This window comes from Eumetopias jubatus, unplaced genomic scaffold (assembly GCF_037043125.1).
Source record: "Eumetopias jubatus isolate StellerSeaLion01/CBP00866 unplaced genomic scaffold, mEumJub1_p1.0 scaffold_1, whole genome shotgun sequence".
Lineage (NCBI taxonomy): Eukaryota > Metazoa > Chordata > Mammalia > Carnivora > Otariidae > Eumetopias > Eumetopias jubatus.
In genome coordinates, this window is record NW_028274807.1 from 117977458 (window position 1) to 118004894 (window position 27437).

A 27437-nucleotide genomic window follows, 5' to 3' on the forward strand; every position below is an offset into this window, starting at 1 on the left:
ATTCTTCCTACCTGCCTTACCTACCACAAAGAGGGTGGGGGAGGGGGCATGACGCTCACCCTCAGTTCCAGGGGAGACGGAGGCTGCTGAACTGAGTTCAGACCTGCCTTCCTTCCTGTACTGCAGTCGCCTTGTAACTATTCCCTGCTGCAACCTCCTTTCCTGCACTGGGTCGATGCGTTAGGCCAAGTTCAATCGCATACACAGCCTATTCGGACACTCTGTTATGGCTCAGGCCTCTGATAACACCGACTGCCAGGACTCCAACCTCAGTTAGGATGCTTCTAGCTTCATGTAACTGAAAGTCCAGCCCAGAGGGGCTTAGATACAACAAAAGGGGATGTTTGGCTAAACGTCCTAGAGAGGATTCTCAGTTTCAGCACTAAAAAGTGATTCTGACTGATCTAGGAAATAACACATTTGTTGAAAGGATGTTGGGTAAGTCAAAGGCTAGGGAGAACCGCAGCAAAAATGAGGCCACAGAAGCAGTTTGGTAAAGACAGTGCGCTACATTCTGACCCTGGGATTCAAGATACTAAGTGCTACTTCTGAAACTGTTGCTCTAGGACACTGAATGTTGCTACCGTCCACCAAGCCTGCTGCTAACAAAATGAATTCTCCACGTTCATGTCGCTAGCCCGGGATTCACAGAAATCACACAGGTCGTTCAGATGGCCAAGCAGAGAAGAGAAGCCTGAGCCTCAGCTGTGAAGCTGCCTGGAACTATGAATATCCAGTCCTCAGTGCTTCTACACTCGGAGGCATCACTGTCCCCCACTGTTATGCATGTGGTGGGATATCCCCAAACATGGCAGTGTGTTGAGAAGCAGGTCCGGGCCTCACAACCATATACCATATTCACTCAGAAGGTCGGAGAGCATATGAACCCCAGAAATTCCACAAAAATCCTGAGCTTCCAGCTGACTGAGTTCTCATGTCCAGTCCCTGTGGCTATAGGAATTTCGTGAATTACCACAACCCATCACTTGGTTCCAGAGGCTGGGATTACTTTGATTGATTTAGGCCAGTTAGGGATCATCCCTGGAGCTGGGGGTGAAGATAATCTCACATAAATAACATGATTTTTTTTCCAAAATGGGTTGAGGCTTAATGGATGTTGGGGAGAAAACACTGTCCCTTCTCCAACTAGTCTCACTGGTCTTTCAGGACTTATTATTTCATACCTTCTGTAATTAATTTTTTAAAAAATGCACTGATTACCTCCCCAAATAGACAACAGGATTATGTGAACAGGGATTAGTTTTATGATGCTAGGATTCCCTCAGTGCCAAACACATGATAAGCATTCAGTAAATGATAATAAATTAAAGATTGGTTCTCCATTGCTCCATTGTTGGTGATCAATTAATCAAGACCATGAAAGTAAGGTTGAATTGAGTCAAATAATTAAATAACTAGACTTTTCACCAGTTATTTTAGTTTTTCACAGATACTCATTAAATTTTTACACAAAATGAGAGTAAAATATTTATCTTTCACATAATAGGGGCTATAGAGATTCCTTTTAAAGAGTTTTGAACTAGTGGGGAAAGAAGCATCATCTAAATCTAAGCTTTGTTCTTATTTCTCTTTAAGCCCTAAAATTGTCATAAAGGGTCTTCTTTATGAGGTAGGTATTTATTGTGTTGCCTCTGAGTTTATGTTTTTTATTAACTTATTTATCCCTTTCTTCCTCCCTACCCCAGTCTACGGGACAATTAATACAGTTGGTTGTTAGAAGAAGCATATTTCTTCAAAAGTGTGCCTTGCCCTGGTTAGTGCCAAAACAAATTCCCCTTTGGGTGAACTGATACAGTAATATACTTTATAATTATTATTCTTTTTTTTTAAGATTTTATTTATTTGAGAGAGAGAGAATGAGAGATAGAGAGCACGAGAGGGAAGAGTGTCAGAGGGAGAAGCAGACTCCCTGCTGAGCAGGGAGCCCGATGCGGGACTCGATCCCGGGACTCCAGGATCATGACCTGAGCCGAAGGCAGTCGCTTAACCAACTGAGCCACCCAGGCGCCCTATAATTATTATTCTTACTCTATTAACTATTCAGTAAATAGTGCAAGAAAGTGCTTTAGGGACCAAGCTTGTCTAACTCCCTCATCATTTGCAGATGACCACTCTAAAGAAATTGTTTTTGGAGTTTTATGAACAACCACTGGGAGCTAAATAAGCAACTGACTTACATAATTAATATAGAAATTCGTCAAAAAAACAGTTTTATGGATTGAGTGTCTATTTACATAAGGAGTTTATGGTGAATTAAAAAAAAAAAAGTGTTTCAGAGACTTCGCCTAAGTTTCCAAGGATCTGAGTAAGGAAAGCAGTTCCATGTCTCCAATGTTAAGCAACAGTAACTAAAAAGTTGGACTTGCCATCTTAACACGGATGGTGTAGTGGAGTGCCTCAAGGCCCCCATCCTTCACTCTACCTTGTACCCACTCTCTTTGCAATGTGACTTTGCACCTACTCCCCCTAGGGTGAGTCCTTCAACTCTGGGTTTGGCCAACAGAATAAGAGAGAGTGAAAGTGTGTTAGTTCCAAACCTGGGCCTCAGAAGCCTTCATGCTCAACCCCTCGATCTTGTAGTTATATAAATATTTTATTTTCATATGATTCCAAGATTTTATGGATGTTTGTTTCACAGTAATATCTGACCGATAAAACTAGCTTATTTTTACATTATTTGTATCAGTTTTTTCTGGGAATGAATTTGACTTAAGATATAAAAAATTACTCTTAAAAATCAAGACTCCAGGTTCAGAAAACCAAGACTCTACAGCTAGTTCATAGGCTTGTGGTTCATCTCCCTGCAATGGAACAAATAGAAGTTCTTAAAACTTTTTGTCCCATATGCTCTTAAAAATTGCTGGGGACCCAAAAAGCTATTTCAGGTGGTTACATCTATTGATATTTACAGTTTGGAAATTAAAACTGAGAGATTTTAAAATATTAATTAATTATAAACTACGTATAATAAACCCATTATATAGTAACATAAATGACATCCTTTTATGAAAAATAACTATATTTTCAGAACAAAAAAAGATAAGAGTGAGAAAGTAGCACTGTTTTACCTTTTTAGAAATCTCTTTAATGTCTGGCTCAATAGAAGACAACTAGATTCACATAGTTCTTTAACTTCACTTTAATTTATAGCAATATATTATTCTGATCAAAGCATATGAAAAAAAATTTGGCTTCATACAGATAGGATGTTGGAAAACGAAAGAGAATTATTTTGGGGGCTGGAAGAGTATTTTAACAGCGTTTTCAGATCATTGAAGATAGCCTTTTGTGTTACTACACCAAAACTTAACAAGCAGTAGTTTCTTGAAACTTAGTTGCAGTGTCAGGACACCTGAATGGCTCAATGTTTTAAGCGGCTGCCTTCAGCTCAGGTCATGATCCTAGGACCCTGGGATTGAGCTCCACATGGGGCTCTTTGCTCAGCGGGGAGCCTGCTTCTCCCTCTCCCTCTGACTGCCGCTTCCCTGCTTGTGCTCTCTCTCTCTCTCTCTCTCTGACAAATAAATACATAAAATCTTAAAAAAAAAAAAAAAAAACAACTTAGTTGCAGTGTGGAAACTGATACCATATTGATGAATATTTTGCACCTTGTTATCTTAAAATCCATTGGTCTACCCAGAATTTTGAACAGATCTTTTGTGCATGCATGATTTTGACCCCATGAGCTCCCTGAAAAGGTCTTGGGATCTCCAAGGAGTCTTCAGACCACACTTTGAGAACCACTGATATAAAATATCAACTAAGCTTAATCTATATTCTACTTCACAGAGCAGCCATCTCTTTGCAAACATGCCTCTTCCCATGAGACACAGATAGATAAAGAACATTATCCACAATCTCATTTAGTACATTAACAAAAGCTATACTTATATTTTTCTGATCCTTGAATTTTATATAAAGGGAACCAAGGAACACAATGAAACTGTGTAGAAAACAAGGCTATTTCTTACATCATCCTTAATCTATATATGCGGGCTATTGAACTGAAGTTGGAACTATAGAGACAAATAAAACAAAGTCCTTGCTCACAACATATGTACGCCTCACAGGGAGGGTAACAGATAACACACAGGTAAATAAACAAAGATGACAATTTCAGGTCTTGGTGAGAGTTCTGAAGAATATGAGGCTCCCCACAAAGTTCAAACGTGATGTTGCCTCAGACGTAAGAGGGAAGCATATGAATCTTCAAATCTGTGTAAGTCTAGGCAAGAAGCACAAGGAGCCCTGGGCGGAGGGGAGGGGTGGCCGGGACCTGCTATGGGCAAACAACAGGGGAAGCAGAGGAGGTTGGGGCACGGTGGGGATGGAGATGGGGGCTGTTTTCTCTCCCCTCCCAATGTTCTTGGCAAAGCATTGCCTGGCCTGGTGCCTCTTTGAGGCAAAGCAGCTGCTGGACAGGGGTGGCAGGATGATAGGACGGTGCCAGAGGCTGGCCAGGTAAGGAAGGTAAGGATGGGGCCATCCATCCCTCCCACAGCCCGAGGGCTAGGGGATTACCAACAATCTCGGTAAAGGGTAGGACAGGGGTGCTAGTTCTCTGAGGGGCGTGTGTGTAGAGCATATGGGGATGGGGTGAGGGGTAGGACAGCCCCGGCTGTGGCGCTGGGGGCTCTTCTTATGCTCGCCTGGAGGGAGTCACTGGCAAGTTTACACCCCAGCTCTGTCACTAACGACCTTGAACAGGTCATTAACCACTCAGTTTCTTTACTGGTAAAACGGGGATAACACCTACTCCAGAGGCTTCTTGTGAGGATTGAGTGATTTTATACATGTAAAGCATCTAGAACTTCTACGTATATAAGTATGTATATACAGATGGCCAGCAATCCCTCCCCAGATAGAGGTCCCGATCAATTCTCACTGAGGTCTATAAAGGGGCAAACATGAGGATAGTCACTGTAAAGCTCTTTATGGGAGCTCATCCTGAAGGGGGACAAATGCACTCTACAGAATGCTGGGGATCACTTGGAAGCAATGAACCGGAGGTACGAATAGCGAATACATATGGATCTTTAAAACCCACTGTTGATCGTAAAACATAAATAGAACAAGGTCTATGGCACAATACGATTAATAAAAATTTGAAACATATACAAAACAACACCTGACATTTTACAGTATTGCACTTATATCAAAGAGTATATATCTCCTATCTTATGGTGGATGCCTACGTGGAACGGGAGGGAATGAAAATGGAAATCAGGGCTGAGTGGGAGAAATAGCCATGAAAGAAAAGCAATAATAGTGTACCATAAACTGAGGTATATGATTGACTCACTGTTTTTTACATGAAGCATTAAAAAAAAAAATGAAGAAAGAACAGGAGGGGCGGGGAGAGAAAGAATAAGATAATTAGATAGTGTCTGGGCTGCAAGTGGGGTGATTGGCACTGAATAGGGTGGTCAAGGAAGGCCTCTCCAAAGAGGTGACTGTGAAGCCTGTCATATAATGATCTGGGAATATGAATTCCAGGCAGAGGGAACAGCATGTGCTAAGACCCTGAAACAGAAATATGACATATTTGAAGAATAGGGGAAAAAAGACAAGTGTTTTTGGTGCATAGTGAGCAAATAAAGGTGAGTTTTGATTTTAAAAGATGGTCTGGTAAAGGCCTTTCCTCATACACTGGTCTATATGTCTAGATGGTTTAGGACAACTAGTTTCACAGAACTGGTAATTCCCCAGGAGAAGGGAAGTCCTCTGTGGGCTTATGGTGATCTGGTTTGTGACAGGGAGGTAAGAGCTGAGCATCAGGCAATGGGAGAGGGGCAGGATCAAACTTTGCTCCCTTGGGTGTAGAAGAGCCAAATCCCACCCTGGGGAAGACAGAAATTTTAGTGGGGCCTACGATTTAAGTTCTCCCCACCAATCGCTGGGCAGTCAGCAAAGTACCTGGTTGGGCAGGACTTCTGACACAGCACTATCCCAGATGTGGTCCTGTTTTCGCCCATGTCCTCAATGCTTCCCAGGCAACAGCGCCTCCCTGGGACCACTGTCGACATCTGTCCCCTCTGGGATTTGAACGCTGGTCTCTTTTTGCCCCCCTTCCACACCTTTCCACAGAACATACATTTCTTGGTTTCCTTCAAAATATCATCTGGTGTATCAAAACTATAAACCTCAGGTTTTCTCATCTGTCCTGGGGTATTGAGCTCTCGTCACCCAACCAAATGCTGAATGTTCCTGAAATAGCAAACAAGAAAAAAAAAAACAACCCAATAACAAGCTGTTTTTTCATGAACAAGAAATCCTTGAGAACAGAGACCTAGTCTATCATGATTTCCATGCCTCGAAAAATGCCAGGTCTACAGTAGGTGATCAAGAAAATGGATTGAATGAGTTCATACACACATACACACACACAAACATACACACACACAAGATGATGAAAAATATCATATATTGTTCCCATGGCAAAAGCTCCAACTGGAATTCATCTTTCTCAAGATAACAAGCATAAATGTAACTTCGTTCAGCACCCGTTTTTGCTCACTTGATTTTCCTCCTTGGGGCTATAATGGGTAATGATAACGTTTATTGAGTACTATGTGCCAGACATTGAATCTCATTTAAAACCCAAGACAACCCTCTGAATTGAGGACTATCTTATCTTTACCTAAAAGAAGAGAAAGTTGAAGCTTAAAGAGATATAGGACCTTTTAAGTGATGGCTAGATCTGGGTTTTTAATCCCAGGTCACCTGACCCCAGAATTCTTGGAGGAACTTCTGAAACGCAGGTCACTCTTACAAAAATAAAATGTATTAAAGCTGTACCTGAAACAACTACGCTCCTCTGAATATTTTTCTTTTCTAGACTAATCATTGGCATCCATATATTTACGCATGTTTTAAGGAACTGAAAGCTTTTCACAATATTGCAATGATTTAAAATATAAAGTTACAGGACAGTTTGCAAAAGAGCAAGGGAGAAAGAATAGCAGTGAAATCTCCTAAGTCATAGGCTGTCCTTTGCACTGAGTCCGTGTTTGCTTTAATTTTAGTTTTCAGCTTGAAATTCCCTTTTTTTCCCCTCTATTTTTCTTTCTTTTTCTTTGTTCTGACGGTTTAGTTAATTCTTGAGATCATAAAACAATGCCTAAGCATTGTTTTGCTGCAGTAAACATTCTTTGTCTGAGTCTGAGTGCCCTAGAAATGATAGCCTGAGGCAAAATTTACATTCTAAAGCTTTACTGGAAGAATGCAAGCCCAAAGAAGCCAGAGTGAAGGGGGACAGGGCATGGAGGCAGGAAGGAGGGGGAAGGAAAGTTCCTGAAGTGGCTCTCCGCTTCACTAAAAAGCACAACTGGGTGCTTGCTCATGGAGGACGTTTCCAGAGAAGCCTCATGGAAACATTTCTCAGAAGAGTCCTTCGGGGGAGAGGAAGGAGAAGAATTTTTTCTATGGCTCTCTCTCCCATCCGTCACCTCTCCGTGGTTGAAATTTGCTTCACTGGGTATGAACGCCTGGCACTTCTGGCATTGTTTCCTGGCTCCCCTTGCTGCCAAAAAGAAATGGGAGTGACATCCACCACCCTATGAGCAGACACAAGCCAGGGACATTCCCTTTCTGCCTGCAGCCTCCTGGGCCCTATGAAGCCCATGTGCCCCTGGCAGTCCTGTTGTATCTTGTACCTCAGCGGTGACAGGGAGGCCCTGGGTAGGAGAGGGGAGGCCTGCAGTGTGAGGCACAAGGTAGGCGATGACTGGCCTGTGCCGTGGGCGAGCCGGGAGGCCTGGAGCCCAGCTGGTAGAGCAGGAGGAACATTACAACAGCGTGGCTTCCGCGGCAATGGCCCAGAAGGCAATTCTCCTGTCACGCTGAGTAGCCCGATACAGTCAGTCTGTCAGAATGTTCTCACACCTGTCTGCTTGTGCACATACAGGAGATGTCTCCTGGGTGTACCTCCTCAAGTGGATTGGCTGGCCCACTGGGAAGCTTCGACTGTACCAGATAGTGTCACGTTATACACCTAAACAATAGCTTTCAATAATCACTTGTTATTTGATTTGGTCTGATTTTTTTCCTTTCCTATACATACATCTAAAACTCATCTGTTGCTTCATATTCGCCCTGGGACGTGGGGGGGGGGGGACATCCCTGAATATCCCTATCACAACTTCCTCCTTAATTAAACTACAACACGCATCTCTTGCCAAACTCACAGGGAACCTGAAAATAAGAATTAAATAGTATCTGTGAAGGATTTCGAACTTCTTGAAGAGAGAGGCTATTTAAATTCACATTCATTTTAAAAACCAAAATTTCCTGTTATTTCCAGGAGAGGGCACAAATTCATCTTATGTGTATTCCTCCTGCTCTTCACCAGCCTCCCTAACCTCACCCCTCACGCACACACACGTGCACATACGCACGAATACACACCCTAACTCCGATCTTGCACTCACTCAAACCATTTATACTATCATTTCAAAACCCACGAAAGGCAACCCAGGGCAGGCTCCTTACCCTGCTGCAAGATCCAGAATGTCCACTGGGGCTTCATGAGGTCCCTGTGTAGGGCTGGGTCCCCTGGGCCTGGAATGGGGAAGGAGGAAGGGTCTTACAAATTCAACACATCTGGCTCTAAGTTAGAGTTCCTATATTATTTTTCCTCATTTCCTATGGCATGGGTGTCCCAAGAGTAGTGATAGGAGTGGTCTCAAGCAATAAGGGCGTGCACTGTCTGTAGAGAATTTTGAAACAATAATAAAACAGAGCAAAAGTTGGTCTGCTTTTAAAAACGACAGTCACACACCGGCAATTCTACACAATGTCAGATCCCATGTAAAATATTCTTCTTGCCCCCAAATCTTTTGTCAGTCTAAGTTCAAGACAATTTCTGCAGTTACTATTCAATTTTATAATAAATAAAATTAGCACTTTTTAATCCTTCCATAGGCATCGTATTCTACGTAGAAGTCAGAGGAGTGCTGGCATAAACGGACCCATCTATACGTGCTCGTTGGAGAGTTACGTTCCTTACGGTTCAGAATCTTCCACGCGGGTGGCTCAGTCTGTTAAGAGTCTGCCTTAGGCTTGGGTCATGATCCCAGGGTCCTGGGGCTCCCTGCTCAGTGGGGTGTCTGCTTCTCCCTCTCCCCCTGCTCGTGTGTTCTCTCTCTCTCTCACTCACTCACTCTTTCTCTCAAATAAATAAATAAAATCTTAAAAAGTTAAAAAAAAAAAAAAAGAATCATCCATGCTTGCTTTGGGCGCCTTTCATGTCTCCAACTCGGGTGGATCTATCTGCTTCTGCGTTTAAACCCTAGATTTGAAAGAAGTGATTGTAACAGAACTCGTGCTACTTCCATTCTCTCGGACTCAATTTAATTCTCTCACTCTATGTGACCACTTGGAGCTTTTATTTGTGATTAAAATTTAAAACAGTGCAAACTGCAAGCTATAATATTCTTGTTTGGTAAGTGCAAGTTTTCATACATGAAATATTTTACTCTATTGGAATAGTATCTTTGAAATTTGAAATGGAGCCTTTTTTTTTTTTAAAGATTTTATTTATTTGACAGAGAGAGAGAGAGCGAGAGAGGGAACACAGGCAGGGGGGAGTAGGAGAGGGAGAAGCAGGCTTCCCCACAGAGCAGGGAGCCCGATGCGGGGCTCGATCCCAGGACCTTGGGATCACGACCCGAGCCGAAGGCAGACGCTTAACGACTGAGCCACCCAGGCGCCCTCAAAATGGAGCCCTTTTTGTTATTATTAGCCTGTAATGTTATTACTCATGTCTGAGGCAGACTAGTATGTAGGTATATGCTTTTATCCTTTCATTTGGAAAACACTAATGTAGTTTAAAAATATTCATCTATCACCTTTCCCTCTTCTTTGATCCTGTATTAATTTATTTTATTATTTATTATTTATTTTTATTGACATGATTACATATACAAAGTTCAATAAAAGAAAAATCTCACTGTTTCTTTTCTCTCTGTTATTATGAGTATTCATTTCGTTTCAGTATTATTACTGAAAATAATGTTGTATGGAGAAGTTTCTGTTAAACAATGATCTGCCCTGTTAGATACACCGGGTACACTGCTGTTTCCTGGAGTGGTAAAACTACCTTGCAGATCCACAGAGCTGCCCAGCCTGAGGAGCCTGCACCCTGCTCCTCCGGTATGAATCTGATCACTGGGCTAATGGAGGGAGATTAACCCTCACTTTACCTTCATTGTATATTTAACTCCAAGAGGACTGAACTTGGTCTGGTTCAGCCCTGATCCCCGGGAAACAGAGCAAGCAATGAATACATTTTTGTTGAATGAAAGTAGTGTGGTGTTACTTGGCACACATTGGAGTGTGCACATCTTTGTATTTCTGAGCGTCTTGTGGGAGTGTTTCCAGCACAAGATAGGAGCACAAGAGCAAACATCATGTATTTCCCTTCTCCACCCCCCATCCCTGCATCCCAGCAGTGCCAGGCTGACTAATCTATTAACTATAGGGTCAGGACTCAAAAGACTACTCTAAAAAAATTAAGAATGGCCAAGGAGTTAAAATTAAATAAAATAAAGTAACATTTTATATTATTTTCTTATCATCTTACTGGTTGCTTTTGGGGACAGGGTGACTCATTAGAAATAAAATGCTCAACTTATCAAAAGACACTATAATTGCTATTGATCTCTCCCAAATTTTAATAATTTATTTCTCATTCATCTAACAGATGCCCAGAAATACATCTAACTATATGTCAGAACTACTAAAGGTTATTTTCCAAGCTGGAAATGAGGGACGGTGTAATTTTTAAAAGATCTGAACAGATCATATAAGATGTTCTTTCAAAAGTAAGTAATATAGAATGTTGGCATTAGAGACCCTAAAGCTTACATAGTCCAGCCTCAGTCTGTAAGTGAAGCCAACAAGAATGCAAGACTTTTGTCAGGCTCACAGTGTAGGGGTAGAGCCAGGACCAGAGCCAGCAACCCTAACTTTTACCTCAGGCTCTCCTCCAAAATGACAGAGCTTCTAAAGTCCAAGAAAATGGCTCTCTACTTGTTTATTATATCAACTTGAGTAAAGTACTTAAGATAGGTGGTCCAGAGTTATAGCTGTTTATAGTGACCATTGACTAAACAAGGAAAAAGAACATTATAAAGACACTTTACATTGGCAGATAACAATATATTGAATAATGATTTGAAGTTACCTTTACGAACCTCTTTTATAGCACATACATTTATGGAGTAGAATTAATAAATAATTCTTGATCTCGGGGTCGTGAGTTCGAGCCCCACGTTGGGCATAGAGATTACTTTTAAAAACTGGTAATAAATATTTGTTAAGCATCTATATGTACATGACACAGTTATTTTCTATAGAGACTTCTGGATGAATAAATAATAGCACCTATTTACATAAAACTCACCATATGCCAGTCTCTGTTCTAAATGCTTTACATTCATTGACATAATGAATCTCACAACAACCTGCTATTACCATCATCCCAATTTAACAGATGAGGAAATTAAGGCATAGAGAACTTCACCAAGATCAAACAGCTGATAAGTAGAGCTGTCCTCATCAGATCATCTGGCTCTATAGGCTGCACAAACTATGATCTACTTCTCATTTTAAGGAACATAAACATAGAAAAAGGTTAATGGCAGTGCAGGTTAAAAAAATAGTTAAGGAAAATTATAAGGTCCACAAGGTGGTACACAAGAGCTGAGTGGTAAAGTCAGAGCTGTTTGGGTGCAAGTGGCAGAAACTAAATTAGAAATAGCTTAAGTTATTTCAAAATCTAGTTATTTACTGTCCATATTAGTTTTAACAGGCTAAATTGTGCCCCCTTCCTCAAAATTCATGAACTGAAGTCCTAATACCAAATACTTCAGAATGTGACTCTAGGGACGCCTGGGTGGCTCAGTCAGTTGGGTGGCTCAGTCAGTTAGGTGTCTGACTTCGGCTCAGGTCATGATCTCAGGGTCCCGGGATCAAGCCCCACATCAAGCCTCACGGCACCAGGCCCTGTGCTCAATGGGGAGTCTGCTTCTCCCTCTGCACCCCACCTCCCCAATGGGACTCTCTCTCTCTCAAATAAATAAATAAAATCTCAAAAAAAAAAAAAAGAATGTGACTCCACCTGGAGACAGGGTCTTTAAAGAGATGATTAAGGTAAAATGAAGTCATATGAGTGGGCCCAATTCAATCTGATTGTTATCCTAAGAGGAGGGTAGGATACATCCAGCACAGAGGGAAGGCCCTGTGAAGGCCGTCTACAAGCCCAGGAGAGAAGCCTCGGAAGATGCCACCTCTTTCATTTTGGACTTCTCACCTCCAGGGCCATGAGGAAATAAATTTCTGTTGTTTAAGCCACACAATCTGTGGTACTTTGTGATGGCAGCCCTAGCAAACCAATATAGAAGGATACTGGGTAGTTTATAGAATTGAAGGAAGAATTACAAGGACCAGTCAAAGCTAGTAACCTCAAAGTTAGAACAGGGCCTCAACACATCCAGGACACTCACCTGGACGGACACCCACACACATCAACCTCTGTCCCTCCCTCTTTCTCTGTTCCTCGCCCCACCTCCCTCTCTCTGTGTCTCTCTCTGTCTTTCTTTCTCTCTCATCTGTATTTTACTTCCTTCTTTTCTATTTCAAAAGGCTTTCTTTATGTGGAGGGGAGACATGGCTTCCAACTCTGCTTTTCTCTCGCACTTTCAGAATATAAAAGTGTCAAGGTTGGACTCAGTTGGCCCAATTTGTGCCATGTCTAATCCTGAACCAATCAGTTAGTTCTCTTGCACATGGTGTCTCCACCACCCTGGCCTGGCCTCTGTCCCTGAGTCTGGAGCTGCTTCTGGTTCACCGTCTTGAGCATAACCCGGACTTCTGCTGGGGTGGGAGAGAGGTGGTCACTTGGCTGCTGAGAAAAGGGGAGGGGATCCTGGGATCTGACTGCTCCTTCAGAAGACTTTCCACAAGCCTGTTTACAGCTCTGTCTCTTACCCTCTCTTTCAGAAGAATCTGCGCCTCCAATTGCAGGGCCTTTCCAGGGTGCTGTGCCCCAGATTGGCTTCCTTCTTCACATCCCCATCTGCAGACACTCAGCTTTCCATTTCCTCAGCTCCGTGGGCTTAGTCTCCCTCATCTAGCCCCTGTCCATGTTCCAGAAAGAGTTGACACTGACTCTTCACCCATTTGGGCCCCTTTGTTGTCAATTTAGAGGCATTTTGGAAAGGATCAAAGTAAAGCGCATGCTTTTAAACTGCAGTGTTTGACCAGAAGTCTATTCTGGGGCTTTTCAAATCCTCCTCCCTCTCTGAACACTCCCCAGCAGCTGCCTTCATGTCTGGAAGGAGAGGTGTTGGCACAGGGGCAGAGGGGAGGGAGCAGCAAGAGAAGCGCGGGCAGGCTCTGGCTCTCACCCCTCCATCAAGCACCCCTACAAACCTCTGCTTTTTTCTGGTTTATATTTTGAGCTTCTAAGATTTTTATCTGAATGAAAAGCCTTTAACTAAAAATAGAAAACCTTAAAAACCACTGTACAACACCAGGCTGCTCCCTACCTATTTTATAGAGTAGTAATCACAGTGTCCATATGGTTTGGTATTCTGGTTTTGTGTGTTTATGTATTTATTTATTTTCAATGAGATTGCATTATAAACCTGTTTCTAAATTTCTGTCTGGTTTCTTAACCCAGTGCCAGGTACATAACAGGTCCTTAGTAAATAGTGATTGAATGAGTACATGAGTTGTAATACTTAATAGCTGCTGTTTCTAAATATTTTTGTGATTATAGTAATAACTTCTGTTGAGTTCATGCATTCATTCGCCCAACACATATTCGTTGAATAACTGCTATGTGCCATACACTGGTGGATGGGGCTGGGAATACAGCAATGAATAGATAGACATAGTCCTTTCCGTGGAGTCGAAAAGGGGAATCTGACAAGTGAGTGGACAATCACAATGTAGAAGCATCAAAGCTATGAGAAACAGAAAGGACAATGAGAACACTTAGTAGGGGCCTCTGAGACTGGAATGTCCGGGAAATCTCCCTGGAGGAAGAGACCAAGGAAAATAAAAAATAAACAGGACAGGGGCACCTGGGTGGCTCAGTCATTAAGCATCTGCCCTCGGCTCAGGTCATGATCCCAGGGTCCTGGGACTGAGCCCCGCATCAGGCTCCCTGCTCCTTGGAAGCCTGCTTCTCCCTCTCCCACTCCCCCTGCTTGTGTTCCCTCTCTCGCTGTGTCTCTCTCTGTCAAACAAACAAACAAACAAACAAACAAACAAACAAACAGGACATGCCAGTGCAGGAGGGAAGATAAATGCTCCATGTAGAGGAAGTAGCAGGTGGAAAGACTCTTGTCTTCTCATTAAATAGTAACTCCCTGGGCACATACTACATGCCAGGCATATAATGTATTTAAGGTGCCTGAGGGAAGTCTCAGTGAAGTTGTCTGTGAAATGAGCAGAAATGTAGTTCAGAAGCACAGGAGAGAGGGCTGGGCTGCAGGTGGGGTTGTGGGTATTCTCAGCATCGACGTGGTAAACGATGTGGAACTGAATAGGGCAGTGAGATCCCTCAGGGAATGATGTGGAGGAGAGAGAGGAAGCTACTATCATCACCCTAATCTTATAAATGAGGAAATTCAGACTCAGAGAGGTTAAGTAACCTGTCCAAGGCCACATAGCTATCGAATGACTGAACCACGACTCCAAATTAAGATCTCTTGGCCCTTGGAGCTTATCATCCTTTCCAGGACACCACACTGACATTGCTGATTTCTCTCTGCTTTTGTTGCTGACTTGAAGAATGGAGAAAAAGTCATTTTAGGATATGGTCTAACAGTGTTCTCAGTTAACTGTCATACAGAAGATTGTAAAACATGCTACTTTAGGAAGCCCTTTCAGACCAGTAGGAAAGTCAGTAGATTCTGTCATTTTTCCTTTAAAATTCAGTAATGAGTATATAGCGTAAACAACAGCAACCTCCAAGAAATAGCCAGATAGAATACAGTCAGTGAAAAATTAAGGTATTGGAATACGAGAAAGGAAACAAGCAGCTAGACAGGAGAAATATTCACCTTTCTTGGCTTTTATTTGGTGGCACTTAATATTTAAAAAATTCTGAGTGTTCAGCTCCCTGGCATGATTCTAAGAACAAATTTTTTACAAAAATTACATGTGTCAGTGAATTTCCTAGGAACATTCTTTCATGGTGACACAAAATTAGGTGGCCTTAGTTCTTCAAACTTGTAAAAATGACTCTTTGCTTACATGATTTTGTTTTTCTAGCACAGAAACATCAAGCATAACAAGTTATCACTGCCTGGAATGAGAACCCTGCCCTCATTCCTAGGTAATGATCCAGGAGTTGGATTGTATTTTCTTGTTTTCACAAACCCATTGCATTATGGCTTTTTCAATTCATCTAATAACATTACTCATTATTTCTTGACGATGATCATTTAACAATTAATTTGTTTTTCGTTGGGATTCCAATTCTAATTACAAATTCATTATAATAAAATTAAAATATAGCTCAATTTCTGCTAATGGAATGTGGCATTCTTCATATTAGAAAAAAGTTCTATCTGTATGGCATTATAAAGACATAGAGTTCCAGGAATATTCTGAACAAAGTCAGAAATATCCAGTAACAGTCCTTACTTTGGCCAGATTCCCAGTAATGTCATTGTGCCTTTTCCCCAGATGGTCTACTAGAATGCTGGTTTCTTTTAAAGATGAGCAGTCCACCCTTGTTTGATGTGAAAGATGTCTCTTTTGGCCTGACTCCCTTTCTTCTCTCTGACCACCTGTCTTCCGTCTAAGAAGTGCTTCATGAAACACTTTTTTAAAATAAAAGTGAGAGGTGCCTGGCTGGCCCAGTTGGTAGAGCATGTGACTCTTGATCTCAGGGTCCTGAGTTCGAGCCCCACGTTGGGCATCGAGACTATTTTTAAAAAAATAAAAGTGAAATGAAAATAACTGTGTTTTGAGATTTTCTCCCCCCACAGAATTCTGAATCAAGCCTAGAGAATCAGCTTCAATCAAGACAATTTTATAGCCCTACTCCGTGATGAAGACAATTTTATAGCCCTTAGCAAATCCTTTTAGATTCATTAGCATCTAAAAATTTTATCATGGATTTACTATTTCTTCCTTTTCACTTAATGAAAATTTTAGAATTTAGTTAAAATAATTTACTTAAATAGAGGATTTCAGAGAGGAACCTAGCTTTCGGAGACGCTCACTGTCACATTTTCAGCCATGCAACGGCTGTGCTTTATCCTTAGCTCCAGGCCCCAGGGTAGTAGGTGGAGTGCAACCCAGCACACAATGGGGTGAGGCCAAGGCAGGAATGAAAACGTGAGAGTGGCCTGGGCATTGTCTGAATCCTGTATTCGTAGGCAGATGTTGTCTTTTCCACCTTCACCCTCCCTCTGTTCTAACATATTCAGTATTCTCAGAGCTTGGTGGTTCTAACATATTCAATATTCTCAGAGCTGGGGAGAGGGAAGCAGAGAGTCAGGCAAATTTACAGAGGAGCTGAGGGAAGGAAGTGGACCCATTTTGTGGTTCAGAATGTGGTCCGTAATAGCCCATAATGTGGCCCTGACAGCAGGCAGATGGGGAAAAAAAGCATGAGAGCTTCAAGGGAATTCACCTTGAAGGAAGGAGAAGACTGAGCTAATGGCTGAGGTACCATCAGTTCACTCTGGGGAGCACTGGTGCTGGTCAGTGAAGCCTTGGTAACTGGCATGACCCAAGAGGGTTGCCAGGTGGAGGATACATATGAAAGCTGGGGTGGAGCTTCTAAGAGAATCTCAAAGGGCAGAAGCATCCTTCTTTGTGTCTTGAGCTATCAAGACACAAGCGCCCTGGCAGGGATCTGCTCTGGGGCAGTGAGGCGAGAGAGCCATCTCTGGTCTCCAGGGCTGAACAAGGAATTCTAGGGTTAATGAGAGCAGCTGAGATGAAAAGTGGCATCTGCCTGAACTTTCAAGGTTGAGGATAGCAAAGACTTTTACAGCAACAATAACACATTGTGAAGAAACCAGCTGCCGTGTCACCTCAAACAGCACTAGAAAAAGAGTAAATATAGAGAGGACTGTTGAGGTCAGAGCCACAAGGCTGAGTGAATAACATATTCCATGTGCCTTGGGCCGAGTTCCCTGGAAACAAATTCAGATAAGACTTGCTTGCAGGTGGTTCACTGAGGGCTGTAGTCAGCGACAATCCCTATAAAGAAGTAAGGAAAGCAAGACTGGGCAGAGGGGGAGACTGAACTGCAATGCAAGTGTGACAGAGGCCTAGTTTATTTCACCTTCAGTGGGAACTGGGATAGTCCTTCAAAGTGGCCCCAAGTGGGGACTGATCTTTTGACTCCCTCACAGACCAGCCACTGGGTGCAATCCTTGGAGAGGGGGTGTAAATCTTGTCCTGAGGGATACTCCTAGACAGATGCCAATGGGAGCCTTTAGCAGCTGACGTCCCAGCAGCTGGGGGAATGAAAGCCTTGGTGCTAAGTGAGAGATCAAGGAGGCCCACTACTGCATCTGCTACACATCCATCCATGAAAAAAAAATCTACTGAATAACTACTCTTGGGCACTGCACTGGGCACTGGAAACACATCAGGGATGGAGACAGACAAATATCTGGCCTCATGGTAGAGTTATATTTCTTAAATGCTTCTTTGCCTCAATGACCTCACTGTGAACTATGGATAATAAGTTCCTAACTCATAGGATTGCTATAAGGAACGAATAAGGTAGCACATGTCAAGCCCCTAAAACTCTGCCTGGCACATAGCAGGCTTTCAATTAGTATCAGATGTTGTTATTACTATTGATAATATCTATGCTACGGTGTTTGAGGACTGCCTGGAGGACCAGCGGGCCAGTCAATTCCACTGTGATCACTACCACAGGCATGGATTTGCATGAAGGAGGAGCTCCGAAGGGAGAAAAGGTTGGAACACTGGGCCTGCCCCAAGAGAGGTAATAAGCTACCCCTGAAGGAAAAGCATGGTTCCCAGAAGGCTACCATATAGATTGATGGCCAGCCCAGTCCCCAGGAACTCAGAGTGTGAAAGGACTGCCAGAAAGAGTGATAACACCCAGGGCTCTCTGACTAAAATGTCTGTGGCAAAATAAGCATATCCCCTCTTGGAATACCATGCCAGCCCAGGCCACCAGCTCTGGGAGAGCAGCTATGGGAAAATCATCAAGCAATCAAGTCAAGCTCAAGTCCATCTCTCCACCTTGGTGCTCCCCCACCTCCCTGTACTTGGGGTCTGAACTGGGACTTGAAAAGGGCACTGCATCTAGGAGTCTCCCTTGGCTCCATGGCTCCAAACCCTGGGCTTTACAATCACAAATAGCTGTACCCCAGCCCCAGCCCCTGGTTTACCTGTTGGCTGGGCACACACCACCTAACCACCATTTGTCAGAGGGACTGGATGGCAGAAATGGCAGTGGAAGGTACTGTCCTCATGCAGAGTCCCTGCTGCAGACATGGGAAGAGACACCATTTTTATTTATTTATTTTTATTTTTTTTTAAGATTTATTTTTATTTGAGAGAGAGAGAGAGGGAGAGCGAGCGAGTGGGTGGAGGGGCAGAGGGTGAGAGCTAAATCTCAAGCAGGCTCCCTGCTGAGCACGGAGCCCGACCTGGGGCTTGACCCCAGGACCCTGAGATCATAACCTGAGTTGAAATCAAGAGTGGATGCTGAACCGACTGAGCCACCCAGACCCCCCTCAAAATATGAGTTCTTATATAAATGTGTAACTGCACACGGGCTTCATGGTGTTTCTGTTGTATCTGAAAGGACTGTGAAGACACGAAATCTTGTTACTGGATAAAACTAGTGGTCCAGCCAGCCAAGGGTCCTTTCCAGTGGCACCTTATTAACTTGTAGAGAGCAGAAGTACCTGCCAGATAACCTTTAATCTGCCAATTTATCCAAATTTTGAAAATGCCACAGGGGATTTTAGGAATCCCAGCCATCAGTGAGTGGGTTACCCAGACATCCATCCTACCCGCAGGTGCTATACACTGCGGCTCAGAGGGAGGCATGTGAGAAGTTAACGCTCTCCTTACACCTGGCTTCCCTGTCTTTGCCCATCCCCTCATGTCTTCAGTCACCTATGTCACGGGACACAGGTAAGTAGGTGGGATGGTTAAACTCTGGGTTAAACTCTGACAGTAAAGCAAAGTCAGAGTGAAAGGCAAATGCTGTACCAGTCACATTCAAACACAAGCTAGTGAATGAAGAACTTTTGGTTCAAAGGGCCAAATACTCAGCATTCCTGAGAAATCTCAATCAATTCCTCATTCTGGTATTTCCACATTGTATTCTGCTGTCACAAAAACTAGGTGGGTGTACATTTTTGAGTGTAGATGTACCACTTCAAGATCTGAATGAGGAGATGAAAGAAAACATTTTGTATCTATGTATTTTTCAAAAATCTGTCCATGAAGAAGGAGCCAATTATGTTTCCTATAGGGGCAACATTCTCATGGAGATACTGTAAGGCCAAGTCGGTCCACTTCATTTCTTGTACTTTAACAGATTCTGTGGTGCCACCGTTGTCCTGTTCAGGTTCAGGAAGCTCATTTTATTTCTATGTGTTGCTTCTTTAGATCCCCAGGGGCAGGAACTGTAGCTTATGCTCACAGTCTTATGGCACACAGTAGGCTTCAAAGAAATGCCAGTGGTATTGCAACATCCTCATATGGCAGCTTGGCGAGAAGACAAGCATCGTCAATCAAGTCCAAGATCCTTCCATCTCTCTGTACCTCACTGTCCATTCTCCTGCAGCTTTGATCTTGTCAGACCCGCGCCGGACCCAGCGCTGCGCCCGCTTCCACAAGGCTCCCTCTCAGCATCACGTGACTGCGCGCCATTCTCACCGATCCCGGATGTGGGTGAGCCCATTTGCTTGCGCGGAGGGGCGGAGACGCCATTTTAAAGGGTTTGGCTTTTTTTAGCAGCAGGGGCAGTGTCCACTATCTCTGGAAGGCATTGGGGACTGCAGCAACAGCACTGTGCTTTGAGCCCCTTGGCCTTGGCAGCCACAAAAACATCCCTGGAGCCCACGGCAAAGGGAGAAGAGGTTACAGGTCCTGAGTGCTACCCAAAAGAAATGTTTCACAAGTATACATGAGACTCCCTGCTAAAATCTCCAGGGACGGAAGCTGACGTTTCCTCCCATGTTCTCACAAAGCAGGTGGAGGTAAAAACAGACAAATTCTACTTTGTATGTTCTTGTGATTCTGTCCCTCCCATCTGCCTCCCAGCACTACCACCATCCTGTGTGGCCTAAGGCGCTAAGAGTTATATACTTACAGTTTTGTCACTCGCTCTCCATTCCCTCTGCTGGAAACCATAGCACAACTCCCTTCAGGGGGATTACCAACTCTTCTCTCCGTTCATAAAATGATGGTGGGGTAGATTGTACCATTGGCTTGAGGTATGCACATGTGACTCGACTCAGCCTTAGCCATTCAGAAAGAATGTGACTTTTTTTTTTTTTTTTGGTGGCAATGGTTGGTTTGAGGATGGGCACACAATCCAGACAGAGTCAATAAAACTCACTGAGCTTGCTGGGAATCCTGGGGAAAGGATAATTACTCCTTTCAAGTAGACTTGAATGAGGTCTGCTGCTGCTGGAAGCATCTTGTGACCACAAGGGACAGTAGTGCTTGAAAATTGAGCCAACGTTGAGAAGAGCAGAGGTGAGAAAGTGACTGGTTCTCCAGTGACACTGTTTGAACCTAGATCTGTCTTTGGATTTTTCGGTTATTAGAGGCAATGTCTCATGTTTTTGCGTAAAACCATTTGGGTTGTTTTTCCTCTATCATTTGCAGTTAAGAAAATCAAAACAGGGAGAATCTATAAATCAAGCAAGCAGCACAGGACTGGGAACATAAAAGACATGCAAGTTCATTTTAGTTCCCCTTTTTTCCTTTCACTTGATCCTCACTGCTACTATCATATGTAATAAGTAGGAATGATGGTTTTATTTTCCTATTAAAACAGTGATAAAATTACATGCTTGATATGTTGAATGACTTGCTCAAGGTCTTCTGACTAATTAATGTTTGAGCTCAGGTTGGTGACCTTCAGATTTGGGAAATAGGAAAAGTCAACAGATCAGTACACCAAACATAATTAATCAGATCTATTTACTGATATTGTCTCAAAGATACTTTTTAAAAAATTTTTTTAAAAGATTTGATCTATTCATTTGAGAGAAAGAGCATGAAGGGTCAGGGAGGACTAGAAGGAGAGGGAGAAGCAGACTCCCTGCGGGGCTCGATCCCAGGACCCTGGGATCCTGGCCTGAGCCAAAGGCAGACGCTTAGCCAATTGAGCCACCCAGGTGCCCCATGTCAAGGATACTTTTATTTTATTTTATTTTTTTAAAGATTTTATTTATTTATTCATGAGAGACAGGGGAGAGAGAGGGAGAGAGAGAATGGCAGAGGGAGAAGCAGGCTCCCAAGGAGCAGGGAGCCCGATGTGGGGCTCGATCCCAGGACCCTGGGATCATGACCTGAGCCGAAGGCAGACGCTTAACCAACTGAGCCACCCAGGTGCCCTGTCAAGGATACTTTTAGATCATTATTTGATCCTGGAAACTTTTTCTCTTCACATCTGTCAATGTCATTTGATTCTGCTATTGGTCGTATTTTCAACTCCATGCATCTTTTCATATTCATGAAGGAAAAAAAATGGCTGTGAGAAAAAAATTCAACTGATCAATAAGAATTTATTAAATGCTTAGACAGTCTTCCATCACCTCTCACCCGACTTCATTTCCTTAGCTTTCGTGTCCCTGGCTCTCCTGAGCTGCCCACTGAGCTCCCCCACTGAGAGCAGAGTTATGCCACAAAAACAGTTGTCACAAAAATCAGAGCTGGGTCTAGAGAGCATTTAAACAGCCCTGAACTGTCTATTCCCAAGCATGATCACTCTCCTAGCCTAGGAGTCGCAGTTTTGAGTGATGCCCAGAGACATTCAGATAGACAGACAGACTGACTGACTGGCAAACAGAAAAATTGGTTCTTTCCATTGTCCATCCCAAATTCTCCATAGCCTCAACCTGTCTACCAGCTGAGATGCAAATGTCTCTTGTTGGAAAACCGGGGGGCAGACTCTTGCTCCATTCATTCATTCATTTGTACAACCAATACTAGTCATACACCTACTATGTGCCAGATGCTGAGCTAGACTCTGAGGATACAAAGCCCACAAATAGCCCCTACCCTCAACAGCTTTATGGCTTTATGGAAAGAGAGACATACCCCTAAGAACAAGGATTCTAAAGCAGTTTAGGTACTATGATAGAGAGTGTAGAGTACAGTGGAGGAAAATCACTGAGGGGCCAGTTCCCCTTGGGGCTGGGGAGCAGGAAAAACTCTTAGCTCATTGGTGCTTAAAGTGAGTCTTGAATGAGAAGGTGTTTGCCAGTAGAGGGGGTAAAGGGAGCTTGCCACTTGAGCTGTATATGATAGAACACTTGACTCCAACTGGTTTAAGCAAGAAGGGAACTTATTGGGGAACCGAGAGAGAAAACAAAAAGTCCAAAGATAGACTTGTCAGGCATGGCTGGATTCAGGGCCCAAATGCTGTCTTCAGGACGTGATTTCTCTGTCTCTCATCTGCTTTCCTCTGAGATGGCTCCACTCCTATCAAGATGGTGAGAGCAGATCCAACCCTACATTCTCTCAGGTTTCAGCTTCAGAGCAAAAAGTACTACTGGCACACCACTCTTAGAAATATCTCATTCTCTGAAAGTGTCTCATGGTATCCCATTGGCTCCGTGGAGGAAGCAGTCATATATCCACTCCTGAAGAAATCGCTACGGCCAAGGGAGTGTGAAACTGGTTAACTGGCCTGAGTCATTGTTCTCCCCAGAGAGCCAGGGCGGATCTGTCTTCACCAGGACAACTTGGACTGAGAGTGGAGAAGGACAATCCAGGCACTATTATCAAAGAAAGGGGAGTTAACAACAAATGTCCATTTCAGCGCAAGTCTTATTGACCTCTGTTACTCCATGTCACTGTGACCAAGAGTCTAGAGCTGAGAAGTTCAACACACAGAGCCCCTGGTGACTAGCACCAAGACAGATTCTCTGAAAGGGCCCATTTCTGTTCCTCTCAGCTGAAGCAGTCATCTTTTTAGTGGAGTCCACCCTTGGGGGAAACGTTTTTTTTTTGTCTTCATTCCCAAGGAAAACCCTGGCCTCTGCGGGGAGTCAGAGAGCATCCGCAGTCTGGAGAGGCTTCTGGAGTCTTGGGGGAGGCCTGGCTGTGCCGCCAGACAGGAAGGACATCATCTTTTCCTTCTCTCTTCTGCTCTGCCAATTCCTCACCTCTCTATCCCTGTGTCTACCAAGGCCAGGCCACAGGTAGTGAACCTCAGTTTTCTATTTTTTATTATACCTTACTGGAATCTCATAGCAGGAGCAGCTAGAAGCTTCATTTCCCAGGAGTTGGACTTCAAGTTTGTGCAGTGACCTCACTCCTGTATTTTGGAATCTATTGCTACTTGCTATTTGCCTGTTATCCTCAAAGCTAGAGATAGTCTCATTCTTGGTACCGTTTCTTCCTTTTCTGGAACTTTCTGACTTATGTACAGTTTCCTATATCCCCGTAGCCCTTCTTATACAGATAAGGGGGAAATTATATATATGTGTATGTATATATAAATACATACATATACAAAGTATATATAATTTTTAGGCAGATATGTATTCTATTTTATTTTTTAAAATATTTTATTTATTTATTTGACACAGAGAGAGCACAAGCAGGGGGAACGGCAGGCAGAAGGAGAGGGAGAGGCAGGCTCAGGCTGAGCAGAGAGCCTGATGTGGTACTCGATCCCAGGACCCTAGGATCACAACAGGAGCTGAAGGCAGATGCTTAACCAACTGAGCCACCCAGGCACCCCGACAGATATGTATTTTAAAAATTACCTATATTGAGATATAAATTACATACAATAAAATGCACCCATTTTAAGTGTAAAAAACAGTTCAATGGTTTTTGACAAAAGCATATACCATGTAATCACCACCACAATTAAGATATAGAATATTTCCATCACCCCCCAAAATTCCCTGCTCCTTTGCAATCTATACTCACCCACCACCCACCCCCATTTCTGGCCCCAGACAACCATGATATGCGTTCTGCCGCTCTAGATTAGCTTTGCTTACTGTAAAATTCCAAATAAACGGAATAAATAAATGTGTACTCTTTTAGATCTAGTTTCTTTTGCTCAGCATACTGTTTTTGAGATCTATCCATGTTCTGACACATATATCAGAAGTTTGTCCCTTTCTGTGGCTGAGTCATTTTCCATTGTATGCATATACCACACTCTGTTTATCTGCTCTCCTATTGATGAACACCTGGGCTATTTTAGCTTTGAGCTATTATGAATAAAGCTACAATAAATATTCACGTATGTCTTTGTGTGGACATATATCTTTATTTCTCTTGGGCAAATACCTAGGGGGATTGCTGGGTCAAAAGTGTATGTTTAACTTTATGGAAACTGTGCAGATTGATATTAATGGAAGAATAGAACACTCACATGTTTAATACTCCAGGCCTTGGTTTCCTCATTAGCACGATGGGAATACCTGCCCTAATTCTTGTCACCATTGCAATGATCAGAATGAATAATGCAGGGATGCATCATAAAATGCTGAACTGTGCAGTACGGAGAAAGGGCTATAGGGATCCTGAGGGAAGGGAGACAACCCTCACTTGTCTCCCTCACTTGCCTCCCTCCAGAGGGGACTGAATGGAGCAGGAACTCATCCTGGGATGAGTTCAATTAAATCTACCTAACAGGTGGATGGATGGATGGATGGATGGACAAATGGACACATGGATGGAGAGATGATATAGCCTCAAGGAATCAATAATAACTTAAAGAATATAGGGAGAATATTAGATTTTTTAAATTTGTGATATGGTTTTAAAAACCACATTGCTATCAAAAAGGTCCCTAACAACTTTATGATATGTATTGTCTTGTTTAGGTGCTCAACGGAGGCAAGAGTGACAAGTGGCCAGCATGGTCCTGCAAGAAAGATGACACTCCTGCCAAAGAAAAAGAGTCATCTTGGCTCTTGCTTTAAATTACAATATATCTGGCTCTAGACTTTCCTAGTGCTGTCTCTACTTTCTACTAAAAGCAAAAATTAGCCAATGCAAGTACTATAAGAGAAATGCACAAGTTTATGAAAGAATGTTTACTCTTGTATGATAAAAGTCTAAGATGATATTAAAGTTTCTCTTTCCTAAAATTCTCTGGCTGCCCAAGCTCCTTCCTTTCTGGGGCGGGCTCATGCATTGTTCTGGGTCAGCAAGGAGATAAGAATCCGTTTTGCTGATGCTGGAGACTGTGGAGGCCTTTGCAAACTAGAAGTCAAGCTTTCTCACCTTAGAGTCTCCGTGCTTGGCTGTTCCCTTCACCTGAAGTGCTCTTTTCCCTTTCTCAAGACCTGGTCTTTCTTATTATTCAGTTCTCAGCTTAGCTACTACCACACTGAAGATTCCCCGCTCACCCACGCCCTTATCATAGCACACCATTTTAATTCTCTATAGAGCTTTTATCTCCTGGTAGTTTTCATATATTTATTTGTTTGCTTTCTTACTGTTCGTCTTCCCCACTGAAACATGTGCTTCACAAAAGCAAGGACTTTTTGTCATATTTACCATATGCTCAATTCCTAGTTCCTGGTACATAGTAGGAGCTCAACAAATATTTATGAGTGAATGAATGAGATCACGGCCTTGGAGAAGGGGAAAAGAAGGGAAGTGATGATCTTTGAAATGCTGGAAGATTTACCCAAAATAAACTGCGAAGAATCTGGAAGTGATTGAATTTAGAGTCAATAGGGCAAGATGAGGCTTTCTGCCAGATAGGGCCCGAGAGATGGTTTAATTTCAGTTACAGACGAATAGAGAAAGTTCCATTTTTGTGACACCTAGATCTATCACTGTAAGATTCATATATGCTGCATAACTGATAAAACGAATGAATGTTCTTACTCATATAAAGACTACTCAATTCAAAATTAGTACCTGGTTTGATGGGCAAGATTTTATTAATGATTTAAGCAATAGGACTAGGGTCCCTAATTGTATATATGACATTTGACCAACCTAAATATAAAAATATTTCTGATTTCTTTAAAACATATTGTAAAAATTTCTAGAAATATGTCTTTAGAAATAAGCCACTGATTTTTTTAAGTCTCCTCTGAAAATACATTGGGGAGAGTATGTGTTGTGGGGAGCGCTGTGTATTGTGTAATCACAGACCTATACCCTTGAAATAAATAATACATTATATGTTAATTAAAAAAAGATGATAAAAAATGAAAATATAATTAAGCTGTTTTTCTTGATTTTCATATGTATTTTTCATTTTTTATAACTCTGAGCTCTTCTATCTTTACTTGGATAAATAAAATATAGGATTAATATAATTTTGTTTAATTAAAAAAAAAACTTGAATTTAACCTAATCAGAAAGTTCATTTCCAGGGGCAAGGGTACAATCTCCAGTTGATGGCTATTTTGAAAGTCTAACTGATCTGAGGTCTATCTTTTTCTTTATCCTTCCTGTTGGGTTTAAACACCAGAGGTGGGAGGAGCAGGCGACACCTGTTTAGAATGTTTAGAAGCATAGGTCTCCTCCCCAGAGAACAAAAGGATAAACAAAGCAAAGGGAGGAAGGAAAGCAGGGAGGGAAATTCTCACAGCAAGAAGTTATAAGCATTGGCTAAAGTTAAATGCACTGCTTAATCATTTGCAAGTGAGAGGCCATTTGACTATCCAGTATACCAGGCCAATTTATTTTAAAATCTAATCAATCGTCGAGATCAGCACTGCCCCATAAGTGTAGTTGGGCACTCCAAATGTGACTGGTCAACTGAGGAACTGAGTATTTAAACTTTGTTCCATCTTAACTAATCTACATTTGAATTCAAATAGTCACATATGACTAGTGGCTGCTACATTGGACGGCACAGATCTAGATAATTAGCTGCATTATACTAAGTGTTCTAATTTATTGTTTCTTAGAACAACATTAAAGCAATCATAGTTATGTTTCAAAATTAATTAATGTAATGGTGTGAGTATTTTGAAGTTTATCTATTTATTTAAGTAATCTCAACACCCAGTATGGGGCTTAAAATCATGACCCCAAGATCAAGGGTCACATGCTCTTCCAACTGAGCCAGCCAGGGGATGGAGTGAGCATTTTGGATACGTAAAGAACCAACCTCAAAAGAAGTAGAAAAGAGGCAACAATTAGGATGTGCTTCTCATCACCTTCTTGGCTATTCATTGTGTCCGATGTTCTCCTATTTCCTTGGCTTTTTGGCA

General features: G+C 42.5%; 1 pseudogene; it reads right to left on the reverse strand.

The window, feature by feature from the left end:
* Positions 1–19466: 19466 nt before the first annotated feature.
* On the reverse strand, positions 19467–19827 carry LOC114205570 (anaphase-promoting complex subunit 13-like; annotated as a pseudogene).
* Positions 19828–27437: the final 7610 nt, after the last annotated feature.